General features: G+C 42.7%; 1 long non-coding RNA gene across 2 annotated transcripts; it reads left to right on the top strand.

Annotated features, from left to right (window-relative positions):
• The first annotated feature begins 2,162 nt into the window (after positions 1–2,162).
• On the top strand, positions 2,163–13,259 carry LOC108519335 (uncharacterized). Of its 2 annotated transcripts, none has more exons than XR_001882607.1 (3): positions 2,163–2,503; positions 2,838–2,961; positions 12,522–13,259. It is a non-coding gene; the product is annotated as an uncharacterized LOC108519335 (long non-coding RNA). The 2 variants fall into 2 exon arrangements; XR_001882608.1 differs by having other exon boundaries at positions 2,167–2,428.
• Positions 13,260–13,604: the final 345 nt, after the last annotated feature.

Below are 13,604 nucleotides of genomic sequence, written 5' to 3'. Positions count from 1 at the left end.
TAGTGGAACAGGCTGTTTGGAAGTTGGATAGTGGATGTGAAGCACCTACCATTGGTAGTACTGGCTGCCGGGCATGGAGGCTGGGATTGCAGTCTTACAGGGCTGAGCAGGTGGGACAGGGCCCAGCATATTGCTTAAACATGGCATTAATTATGTCTGCTATTTGTATGGTGCTTTTCAATTTACAAAATGCTCCCACTTCAGCATGCAATCTATTTGCTGCATTAAATGGAATAAAAGGGCATATCTGTTACAACTTATTGCTTGGAAGTTCACACATATCCATGCATATTATGAAAATTTTGAAAGAAGTCACCAAGTCTGATGAGGTTTGGCATATGCCTCAACTTCAGCTTTTGGATTAGTTTATGTTTATGAATTTGAAATGAAGTGGCAGCAGACATATTTCTGTGAGTATTCTGGGAGAAGTCTATGGTCCAGAGAATCATGGAGGAATATGCAAAGGTGTCTCACCCTCTTGGGGAGTAATAGTGAGCATGTTAGGCTGAGAATAACCTTTGAAGTAAAAGGGGGACATGAACATTCTGGCATAATCAACAGAGGGACAATCTCTATTACTGGTGGCTCCTCTCATCTCTCTATCTCCACCTGGTTCTTTCTTTTGTGACGCACTGAAGTGAAATTCCTTGTTTTGGGGCCACCCAGGCTCATTCCTCCTTCTTTTGGTGACAGCACCTAGAATTTCCTGTGGTCTACTCCTTCCTCATGCTTAAGGCCACAGGTGTTAGATGAAGATGGCTCCATTGCTGGCTTTGGGGGTGGATCCCATGGCCACGCCTGGCATGTCGGACCACTGAATTCCTCTAGCCACAGTGATTGGTTGAGGGGTGGGCAGGTGACTAGAATTTAGTGGATGCTACAGGAAAGAGAGATACCCTCTTTCCACTGCCTGGGATCTTGACAGCTCGAGGATAGGAGGCTCTATTCAGCAATAGCCACCCTGTTGCCAGGAGGGGAGAACTTGCCTGAGAATTGAACCGACGGGTATAGCAGAACCTAAAGAAGAAACCAGTTCTCGATGTCATCATTTGGGCCTCTGCATCAAACTTATGTCAGATTCTCAGCAGGAAACAGATGGAATACACAAAAGGACATAATTGAAGAAAGGCTAATGCCAGGAGTATTTGCAGAGGTGTGGAAGGAGGATTAGGGGAATGAGAAAGCACAGTGAATCACTCAGGGACTAGCAACAATGGGAAGCTATTAGTACCCATAGTCCTGAAGGGGTGATGGAAGGGAGCAGTGGCACCAGAGCCTGACAGGAGCTGAGCCATTGAAGAGGGGTGGTGGTGGTGGTAGAGGAATGCAGCTGTTGGCAGACTGTGATGATGCAGGCAGGAAGTGGGAATGGGCTGGGGGAGGCAAATGCTCTGACCGTACCCTCCTGGAGCCTTCTCATCTTCTGCTGGCACCTGCATCGACTGGACACAACAATCAAAGCCAGAGATTAAGGTCAGCCTTCCAGACACAGAACACAGCAGAGAAGGGCAGAGAATGGATCTGGGGTGGAAGAGGTAAGTGAAAAAAAAAAAAAAAAAAAAAACACAAAGCTAACATCTGTTAGATTTGTCCATTGGGAAAACCAATAATCCTTCTTTTTGCCTAAGCCAGTTTTGGGTGCCTTTTCTATCATTTGTACTGTAAGAGTCCTAGGTGACACATAAATCTTATCAACTAGCTCTTATTGTAGTTATTGGTTATGTCTCAGCTTCCCTCCTATATGCGAGCTCTTTGAGGATCAGGACTGTCTTTTATGTTTCTGTATTTTCAGTACAGGGTCCGGCACATAGTAAGTGCTCAATAAATGTTTGCTAAAGTGTGTTGAGCTGACTTCCAGGCAGAAGGAATGGCTCACACAAAGACAAAAGGCATGTTATACCATGGCACTTAGCTGCAAGATGGGAAGCTGCATATATACATCCTGAGCTGCTTTGCCACTGCTGTGAAAGCAGAGAAGGCTTGAGTCTCTGGAAAAGGAATTTGAGTAAGTGCATGGGAGGATGGGAGGAAGCAGAGAGATGCCTGTCAGTGTTCCAGGCTGTGGACTTTGATGGGCAGCCAAGATGAGATTTTTCAGGGGCAATGAGACATTTGTTCAGCAAACAAACCTGGGGCAGAATCTCAATGTTAAAAGCTCTGTTAGAAGTCATCTGATAGAATTCCCAGCATGTGACATCATAGTGTGGGGTTGAGGTGGGAGGGCAGGACAGATGACTGTAAAGCACCAACATAAAGCTGGTGATCCAGTATAACATGCTAATACCTTGGGGGAAAGATAAATTGCAAGACAGGGTGAAAAAATTCAGGGAAGGGTTCTAATTGGCCTGGCTGAGTCCAACGCCTATCCCTTCTACCAATCACAGGCCAGAGGGTCTCTTGCTTCTTTCTGTACCAGTTACTAGAAGAGGTGGGGGAAAGGTTGCTGGGAACACAGAAACTATGTGTTTTGATATTTCTAACCATTCCTGTCAGGCTGGAGCCAGTATCTGAATCTTGTTTTTCACAGATGGCATGCAAAGACAGCATACCAGAGGGATAGCTGGGGGTTCTCAGGGGCCATAAAATGCTACAGGCAAGAAAGATGTGGGTTTTCTTAAACAATTGGCTGAAAAAACAGAAGGAAGACAGTCAAACTTTGAATGCATTCTGGGCTTTCGAGCTATTATGCCTTAAGGCAGTGGTTCTCAATGCATGTTCTGGGGAGCCCTGGGAGATTCTGAGATTTCTTTCAGAGGGTCCTCAAGGTCAAAACTATTTTCATAATAATATAAGACGTTATTTGTTTATGTTACTGTCATTGACTCACCGGTGTTCAGTGGAGGAGAATGAAATGTTCCAGGGGATGCTTGGCATGTGACGATGCTACAGACTGAATGTGGAAGCAGGCACAGGAACCCAACTCTTCCGGGAAACCAGCCATCAAAGAAGTCCACAAGGATGGTAAACAGTGCCACTCTTCTATTTTTTTTGAAAATAGTTACTTAGGCCGGGCGCAGTGGCTCACGCCTGTAATCCTAACACTTTGGGAGGCCGAGCATCACGAGTTCAGGGAGATCGAGAGCTTAATCCTGGCTAACACGGTGAAACCCCGTCTCCTGATAAAATACCAAAAAAATTACCGCAGAGCGTGGTGGTGGGCCCACCTGTAGTCCGCAGCTACTCGGTGAGGCCCTGAGGCAAGGAGAATGGCATGAACCCGGGAGGTGGAGCCGTGCAGTGAGCGCGAGATTGTGGCGCACTGCCCTCGAGGAAAAAAAGCCTGAGCGAGCAGAGCTGAAGACGCGTCTCAAAAAAAAAAAAAAAAAAAAAGTGTACTTTACGTAAAATAGATATTTATGTTAACATGCAATGAGTTTATTAGTTACTTTAATGATGACTTAATGTGTACATTTGTAGAGATTTCTCAGTTTTAATTTCTGATATGGCAAGTATTGATAGATGTTACCTACATAATCAAGAGCTCTTTGGGGTCCTTACTCATTTTTAAGACTGTGAAGGCATACCGGGATTAAACAGTTTGAGAATCACTCACTGCCTTAGGGTAATGTTAAGTCCCTGGCAATGAACGGGGGAAGGGGATTTACCTTTTTTCTGCTTGTATCTTCATTTGCAGTAGTCTGTTTTAATACTGAAGTTACATTGAATGAATGATAGTACTTGTCATCCTGTGGAGATAGCCCCATGGAGACAGGAGAATGTGCAGCGAGTAGTGGAAAGATCATGCATGAAATTTAGTCAGACAGTCCTGCCTTTAACTTAAAGTTCCTGTGGGCAAGTGATTGTGATCAAATTACTTACTATTTCTGAACTGCAATTTCTCATCGGTAAAATGTAGATGTAACAGCTACCCAAGTGACCGAAATTTTGTGGAGATTAAATGAGGTGTTTGTGAAACCATCAAACCCGTTGCCAGGTACATAACAGGTGCCCATAAATATTAGCCTCCCTTCCTCCCTCTCAGGGTGCTCCAAGCTCAGTCCTTTTAGAGTCTCCAATAGGAATTCTTGTCTGAAGTGGTTCACAAACATAGTTCAGCCTGGTCTCTGGCCTTTCCCTGTCCCATAAGTCTTTTGTCCCTAAAGTATCAGTTCTCTGGCTCATGGATCCCCTTTTTTTGTAACATCAGAACCACTGTATTCCATTTCCTGGGTTTGCTTACTCTTGGTGGATATAGTGAAAGCACAGGGGAATTTTGTAGATAGATATACCATCAGTGGATTTTTTTTTTTTTATGAACACACCCTTCTTTGCTTTTGGGATCAGAAGTGACTTGAAGGGGAGAGGAAAAGGCCCCAGTCAGAGAGTTACCTAGCAACTGTTGGAACTCAGGTGAAATCTGCTAATTAGATTGATGTGGAGTGTGGTGGGAGAGGAGTTGCCTAGCAACCAGCAGTCTCTTGGCCCTCATTGCAGATTTTGGTGGACAGCATCCATACTCCCTCGAGAAAGGCTTCCCCAAAGTTGCTTTGCACATGGAAATTTCCACCCAAATTTATCCATCCTTCTCTCTCTTTCTTTCTCTCTCTCTTTTTCTCCTCTTCCCCTCTTTTCCCTTTTCCTCCTCTTCCCCTCTTTTCCCTTTTCCTCTGGATCAATCAATAAACCAGGCAGCTAAAAGAAAGTTGAACTTTCTGGGGACACCACTAGGTCTAGTGGAAAGACCATGAGTTCTGGAGTCAAATAAATCTGGATTTCAAACCCATTCTGTCACTTATTGGCTCTATCAGTTAGATCAGTTACCTCATCTAAGAGTTAGTTTGTTCATCTATGAAATGGGAGATCATAGAGCCAAGGTCAGAAGGCTACTGTGAGTCTTACATTAGGTAAGACCCAGTGTGCCTGACATATAGCAACACTCAGTAAACATTACTTCCTTCTGTCCACTCTCTTTGCACATTAGGTATTACAGACTCTGTATGGAATCAATCAGAAGAATTAATATATTAGAAATGCATGCCTAAAACATAAATGTTACAGAGGAATAGACTGTAGTTATTAGTATATAATATCATATTTTATATAAGTATATATAAACCACTTTTACCAGTTCTTCAAAACTAGACATTTAGACAATGGAAAAAGAGAATGAAATATGTTTGGACATTGGTGAAGTTTTGTTTTGTTTTGTTTTCATCCTGCCCATGGAAGATGCTGTCAGATCATGAGTGTTTTTACATCAGAAACATAAGGATGCTGCGGTAGACTGAACAGTGGCTCCTCAAAGATGTTCACGTCCAGAACCTGTGAACATGTTGCTTTACATGGCAGAGAGATTTTGCAGCCTCGATTAAATTAAGGGCCATGAGATGAGATTATCCTGGGTCCTTATTATAGGGTCTTTACAGGGAAAAGAAGGGGACAGGAGAGGCAGGAGGAGATGACAGAAGCAGAGATCCAAGAAAAGGGAGATTTGAAGATGTTATGCTGTGGGTTCTGAAGAAGAAAGGGTCACAAGTTAAGGAACACAGGTGGCCTCTGGAAGCTGGGATGGCAGGGAGCCAATCACTCTTAGAGCCTCCAGAGTGAACACAGCCCGGCCAACGCCTTGATGTGTTAGCCCAGTGAGATCCATTTTGGACTTCTGATCTCTAGAACTGTAAGATAATAAGTGCGTGTTGTTTTTAAGCTACTAAATTTGTGACAGTCCAGGAGTTTGAGTCCGGCTTGCCCAGCATGGTGAAACCTGTCTCTACTAAAACTACAAAAATCAGCCGGTTGAGGTGGCACGTGCCTGTCATCCCAGCTGCTCAGGAGGGTGAGGCAGGAGAATCACTTGAACCTGGGAGGCAGAGGTTGCAGTGAGCTGAGATAGTGTCACTGCACTCCAGCCTGAGTAACAGAGTGAGGCTCAGAAAAGAAAAAAAGAAAAAAGAAAAAAAAACCCAAAACCAAAACAAAAATAGTGACAATCTCTCACAGCAGCAACAGGAAACAAATACAGATGACTTTGAGTGTTTGGTGGGGGCTTAGACGTCTGGAAACTTGACCCCACTGTGCTCCTATGATGTCCTTGACTAGTTGAGGCAATGTTTTTCCACCTGTTCATTGAAGGGATTGGATTAAACTGGCATCTCTGTTGGGCCCCTTCCAGTATAGCCCTTGTATGGTCTATGCTCCAGGACCCTCCAGCGGAGACAGTTGGAGTGAGAAATGAAACAATGCTGCTAGGTTCTTTGGAGGGCTTGTGTTCATTCAACAAACTGGTACTTAATCGGAACCAGGTGCTGTGCTAATTGCTGGGAATATAAAGACAAATAACCTGCTTATGCCCTTGCAGAAATCAGAGTCCAGTGGGAGAGGGAGTGAGAAGGGATAACACACTAGCGCCGGGCCACGGTTTCCAGGGTAGTGGGGGCAGGACTAAGGCTCCTGACTAGTGTGAAGGTGAAACTCCCCAGAAGTAAAGAATAAACAGTGCTTAGCAGGAAGGGAGATGAGTGAAGGTGATTTCCCAGGCAGAGCCTCTGCAAAGGCAGGAAGGCACAGGATGTGGGGTGTCTGGGTTACAGTGAAGAGGAAATCAGGCTGTTTGAGTAGGGGAGGGAGTAGTGAACGCAGGCTGGGAGTCAGAACCTGGGGGGGACTCATCAGCCATTCTGAGGGCAGCGGGGAGCCCCTAAAAGGTTCTCCTTGGGGCATGGCAAGATGCCTTCATGTGCTGTGATTATTTTTCACTTTGATATTTTAGAGCTAGAGAGGCTTTGGGTTATAGAGCCTTGCCAGCAAATTACTTACTATTATATTGGGGATATTAAATAATGCAAAGACTTAGAGAAAAATTTGTCAGAGTATTAACTCTGGAGTTAAACTACCTGGCCTTAAATCTTGGTTCTGTCACTTGCTAGCTGTACGACTTTGGGCAAACTGCTCAGCCCCTTTAGGTGCCTCAGTTTCCTCACCTATAAAATGGGGATGGTTGTGGAATTACCTCACAGAATTAAATGAATATAATAAAGTGCTTAGAACACTGCCTAGAACACAGTAAATGTTCTGTAAGTCTTTGTTGTTATAATTTCTGATAAGACCACAAACATTAGGATTTTTTTCTGATATGAGCCTCAGTAGCACACTGTTTGGTGTGACGGAGGTGGTTCTCTTAGACTATGTCCAAGGGAACTTGTTACTGCATGTGGCCAGGTCACCAAGGTGAACCTTGTTAAAACTCCAATTCTTGTTCAACTCTGTCTGGCAGCAAAGACTCCAAGGAGACCATTAAGGTGACACTCTGGGGTATTTCAGGAATGTTCTCTGTATCTTGGTGTCCCCAGCTGAATAGGCCTGGCAGGGTTGCCCATAGCAAAAGTTGCACGGAGGCCGAACTTCATCTTTGGTTTCCTCTGCTGTCCCTTGACAGGTTCTGCCAGGCTGTTTGACCTTAGGCAAGTCACTCTGCCTTTTGGAGGCTTAGCTTTCTTGCCCATGAACAGGGGCCAATGATAATAGCCGTCTTTATCTAACTCAAGGAAGTGTTCATTCACTATATTAGTGGCCTATGCCTGCATCATTACACCAAAATGTAGTGACTTAAAACAACAAATATTTTGTTATCTCTCGGTTTCTGTTGGTCAGGAATCTGGGCACAGCCTACCTGGCTACCTTTGGCTTTGGGTCTCTCATGAGATTGTAATCAAGCCATGGGCCAAGATTGCAGTCATCTTAAGGCTCAACTTCAAGTTCACTCGCATACCCTTGGTTCCTGTCTGCTGGGGCTGCCATAACAAAATACCATAGACTGGGTGGCTTACACCACAGGAATTTATTTTCTCACAGTTCTGGAGCCTGGAAGTCCAAGATTAAGGGGCTGGCAGGGTTGGTGAATCCTGAGGCCGCTATCCTTGGCTTGCAGATGGCTGTCTTCTTGCTGTGTCCTCACGTGGCCTTTTCTCTGTGCTTGTGCATCCCTGGGATCTCTTCCCATTCTTATAAGGACACCAGTTCTACTGGATTAGACCCCACCCTCATGTCCTCATTTAACCTTAATTACCTCTTTGAAGGTCCTATCTCCAAATGTAGTCACATTGGGGCCTAGGGCTCCCACGTATGAATTTTGGGGGAACACAACTTAGGCCACAGTAGTTTTCCACCACACAAGCCTCTCCATGAACTGCTGAGTGTTCTCATGACAGAGACGCTGGTGATGCATGGGGGAACCTGAAAGCACTCCCAAATGTCCTTGTATAACCCAATCTTGAAAAGGACCTTTATCATGTTGACTTCCATCACTTCTGCTGTATTCTATTTGTAAGAACAGAGTTGCTCAGTCCAGCTTGGACTTAAGGAGAGGAAATACCTTAAGGGGATGGGTTCCATGAGGAGAGATCATTGGGGGCCATCCTAGAGGTCGCCTATCACAGCCATGCATTCACACAGTGCAAATTTACTGAGTGCCTGCTGTGTACACCTGGTGATACAACAGCAAGTAAGACAGACACAGTTCTGTATCTCCCAGAGCTTGCATTCTGGTAGGGGAGATAGGCTACATACCTACTGACAGAGCAGGAGCACCGTCATCTCAGATAAACACTGCCACTTTACGTTCCAGCTCCCTTTCTAGCCTCACGCATTTCAAGGAAATAACTTCTAACAACAAGCAACAAGAAAGAGCAGACAGTAAAACACAGATAAGACAGCTTGGGCACAGAGGGAGGTAGGGGGAGAGTCTCTTGGGTAACTGCCAAACTTCACCCTCATACGGTGGGCCCCAGTAAAACAGTGGGCCTTAATAAGCACATTCCTTTCCCTTCAGGTGCACTAAGATAGGGAAGCTAAAAGTAGACTCAGGGGTATGTCTGCAGCTGCAGAAAGATATATGAGAACAGACACAAAACTCTCCTTCCCAGAGAAGCACAACAAAGAGACACAGAAGCAGTCCAAGCCTCTGAGAAACTCTCCCACCCTGAATCCTTAAAAACCCTTAGTTTGTAAGAGAGTGGGCTCTGACCTAACTTGGCCAGAAGCCACTTTCAGGTTTGGTTTCTCTAAAATAAACCTGTCCTTGACTGTTGAGCCACCTTTCATGTTTCTTTCCTCTTTCTTTAATTCTTAACACATACCGGGTGCTAGATTTATCTAGATAAATAAATATATAAATATAGATCTCTATGTATTTAGGTTCAGGTAGTGATCAGTGCTCTGGAGGAATACAGAGCAGGATGGAGGATGGCGTAATGGAGAGAAAGTTGTGTCTATTGAAACAGCCTCTGACAGCTTCTCCGATGGGGCCACAGAACCCTGCAGTAAGGGAGGGGAGGGCAGATACCTGGAAGGAAGAAGAGCTTGTGCTGCTTTGTTGTTAGAATAAATCAAAGTTACATGCTTGAAAGTGCCTTGTAAATGGACAAGTGTTATGCAGCTGTAAGGTGTTGTTGTTATTATTGTTGACAGTTTTCATTGACTGCCCATCCCATACACCCTTATCCAGTCTGCCTCATTAAGGGATTAGCTGATCAATGCTTAGAAGGTTATTTGGCTAGAGTAATTGTGTTTTTTTTTCCCCCCATGTAGTGGGGGGTTTTTGTTGTTTCTTCTGATTATATAGTGATACATGCTCATTGTAAGCAAAATTCAAACAACACAGGCAATTAAAATTTCAAAGGAGATACTCGCAACGTGGAAAGATTTGACTAAACAAGGGAATTAAAATGTATCACACGCCATGTCCTGGAGGCTGCTTTAGGTGAAATATCTCAGGTGCCTGTCATCCTCTTGGTTTTCCCAATGGGGAAGGTGGTGGTCTGGTGTGCAGGGACTGGCCCAGGCTACCGTGCTGGAATTCAGACCCGGGTGGACTCCACCCAAGTACTGGCTGCTTTCTCTACGTCGTGATGCCCTCCATGGATGGATATTCACAGATAAGGGCATAGGCGAAATGTTTTCAGCTTGCAGATGAACAAGAGACTTGCCAGTGCCCCTCAGCATTGATCTTCTGCCCTCAGCTGGTTCCTGCATTTTGGGAAAGGAGATTGGAGGAAATGGCAATAGGACATGTAGGTTTTACACCTGTTTTCTGGCTCAGATGGCCTAGTTAAAATGTTTTCTGTTACTGTTCATAGAAAAAGACAGAAGTAAATTCTCCTAATGAGGGTGGGGTGCTCACACTACTGGTAAGTGATCTTGTCGTTAAACTACAAGACCTTCTAATAGGGAACAAGAGCTTGACTTTACCAAATCACCTAGAGTATAAGCCACACACTGCTTTCTTTTGAAATAATAATGGCTATTAGTTATTGACCCTATACTGTGTACCAGGCCCCATTTTAAACACTTTTAAATAATTAATTAAGTCACAAAAACTTAGAAGTAAAACTTCAGCCTTATAGGGTAGATGTACATTTAACTTATTAAGAAACTGCCAAACAGTTCTCCAAGGTTGGTTACACTGTTTTACATTCTTACCAATAAGTACGAGAGTTCTGGTTACTCAACATCCTCTTTAATGGTATCTATCTTTTCTATTACACGATGTCTATCTTTTTCATTTTATCAATTTAAGCAGGTATGTAGTGGTATTTTATCATGGTTTAAATTTCTCGGAAGATTGATGATGTTGAATATTTTCTCATGTGCTCATTACTTGTGTAATTCGTTTTTAAATCTTTCTAATAGTTATTAATAAATAATTTAAGACTATGAATTTTCCTCTAAGTATGGGTTTAGCCATATCCCAAAGAGTTTGAAAAGAAGTGATCTAATTTTGTTAGCCTAAATAATTTATCTTTTTTGTTTTTTTCTTTTTAGAGACCAAGGTCTTGCTCTTTCCCCTAGGCTGGAGTGCAGTAGTGTGATTATAGCTCACTGCAGCCTTGAACTTCTGGGCTCAAGCTATGTTTACACCTCAATCTACTGAGCACCTGGGACTACACAGGCGTGCACCACCACATCTGGCTAATTTTTTTATTTTTATTTTTTTAGAGATGGGATCTTACTTTGTTGCCCAGGCTGATCTAAAACTCCTGAGCCCAAGCGATCCTCCCACCTTATCCTCCCAAGTAGCTGGGATTACAGGCTTGAGCCTGGCAATTTTGTCATTTTATTTCTAATAATTAAAAAAAATTCCCAAGTTATTTAAAGGATAATTTTCAGGTTTTCCCAATGATTACAATTGTTTGTTCACTTATCTGTTAATTATTAGCTTCTGAATTTGTTTAATTATAGTCAATTAGCATGACCTGTAAAATACTAACTTTTTAGAAAAAAAATATGTGGCCAAGTACATGATCCCTATTTTTAAATCTTCTATGGGAATAAAGAATATATTTTCCCTTGTGTACATGGTTCTCTTTCTACATATCTATTAAATCAGGATTGATAATGATGCTGCCAAAATGATGTCTATACTTGTTCCTTCTTTTGTCTGTTTAATCTACAAAATTTGAAGAGTGGTGTTTTGGATTTTCCCTTTTTTTTTTTTTTTTTTTTTTTTTTAATTGAATTTGCCTTGCATTTCTAAGAGACTTTACCTTGTAGATTGCTCACCGCACTCATTTTCATGACTATAGCTACTTCTTCATGGAGTGCCCTTTTATCATTAAGAATATCCTGCCTTTAAACTGTTTAAATTTTTGGCCTAACATTCTATTCTTAGCCCTTAATATCTCTACCCATGTTTCTTTTTGTTTGCTTTTGTCTGATATATGTTTGCTCATCCAATTGTTTTCACCTTTCCTGTGTCATTTTGTTTTAGGTCCATCTATTATAAATTGCATATAATTGGATTTTTGTTTTTCCAACCTATCCCCAAGGACCTTTATCATTTCAAAGTGGAATTGAACCCTCTCACATGAATTTGGCATCCAGGAGATTTGGTCTCACTCCTGCCATTTAATTTTATGCTTTCTGTTTATTACACTTTCTATTGGTTCCCTCATTTCTGCTTTACTTATTTTTGTTAAGTTGATACAGTTGATTCCTTTTTCTTCATCTCCAGTGAATTAGAAGTTCTAATATGAATTTACATTCTACTTGTGTTTACATTTAATATACGTAGTTAAACATATCTCTCCAACAATTACACAAATGAAATAGTGATCACGTCCCTCCAGTTTTGCCAAAATAATTTGGAATTTTAATTTTATGTTAACTTTTTTCTTAGAGCGTGCCTCTTATAGTTTAAGAATCCATTTAAACTTCCATTGCAATTTCAAGTCCCACTTCTATCATTTAGATTTAATTATTAAGAAATGTTTATTCAATTGAATTATATGTGGGCATTTTTGGTTTCTTTTTCCATCTGTTTAAGGACAGGGACCATTAAAAAAAAAGTTTTCTATATTTTCCCACAGCCTTACACATGGTAAGCAATTCACTACTATGATCTTGGGGACACAACATTGGCCCTCAAGTTTGACCTGTTTTTGCCCCAGCTTTGCACCTTCTTAGTCACCTGAGCTTAACTAACATTACTGACCATTGGCTTCCTTAACTCTGAGATGGGTGTTATAAAGTTTTGGTGCCGCAAAAGAAATAGCACTCGAATATAAAATTTTCTTTTTAATTCTCAGCCAGACAATGTACTTCTATAGAAGGGTGCACCCTTACAGATGGAGCAATGGTGAGTGCACACCTGGACAAGGGAGGGGAAAGACTTCTTATCCCTGAGGCACGTGGCCCCTGCTGCTGTGCCATTCCCCTATTGGCTAGGGAGAGACCGCACAGGCTGAACTAATTCCAATTGGCTAATTTAAAGAGAGTGACGGGGCTGAGTGGTTTAGCGGGAAAAAATGGTTATGCAGGGTGGAGAATGAGTCAGGGCCCAGCAGGTAGCAGGTAATTGGAATGTCAGGGTGGAGCAGGTGATTGAAATGAGTCAGGGTGGAGCAGTAATCGAAAAAGATTGCTTTAGGAGGAAGTTTAAAAGTAGAAGGCAAAGAATCGAACATACTGACAATGTTGATTCTTTGAAAAGAAATTTAGAACTCATAACTAACAGCATAACTTGGCAGGCTAGTTAATGAAGTTAAGAGGATCAAATCTGCAAGAATTCTGAGAATCAGCTTGTGCAGCTGAAACCGCCTTTGCAAAATAATGACTGAGACAGTAAAAGAGATCTAACTTAACCCACTCTATCTTGCTTCTAACCCTTAAGCTGCGCTATTCCTTCTTGGGTGTAGGCTGAACTAACTTAGAGAGGAACTTAGTTTCTAGTTTCTAGTTTAAAACGAAGACGATGGCAGCCCTTTCTCAAAACAAAGCTCCGTCCTGCCTGGGCACTAGACTGCCTTTGTAGGACTAATAAATTAGCCACGCGATTATAAATTATGGTTTAGGAATCATGTGGCTGGAGGCTACAAGATTCTGAGCCTCCCTAAACTGCTCCTAAGATCACTGCTTGAGATATTTTGCAGACCCTGCACTTGATGGATCAGCTGACACCACCCAGATTGATAAACTGGCTCATCTGATCTTGTGGCCCACCTAGGAACTGACTCAGCACAAGAGGACAGCTTCAGCTTCCTATGATTTCATCTCCTACCTAACCAATCAGCACTCCTGGCTCACTGGCTTTTCCCCACCCACCAAGCTGTCCTGAAAAACTGTGATCCTTCCAGTAATAATAAAACTCCGGTCTCCCGCACAGCAGGCTC

Source organism: Rhinopithecus bieti, unplaced genomic scaffold (assembly GCF_001698545.2).
Source record: "Rhinopithecus bieti isolate Rb0 unplaced genomic scaffold, ASM169854v2 scaffold_44748, whole genome shotgun sequence".
Lineage (NCBI taxonomy): Eukaryota > Metazoa > Chordata > Mammalia > Primates > Cercopithecidae > Rhinopithecus > Rhinopithecus bieti.
This window is presented reverse-complemented; position numbering and strand designations above follow the sequence as displayed.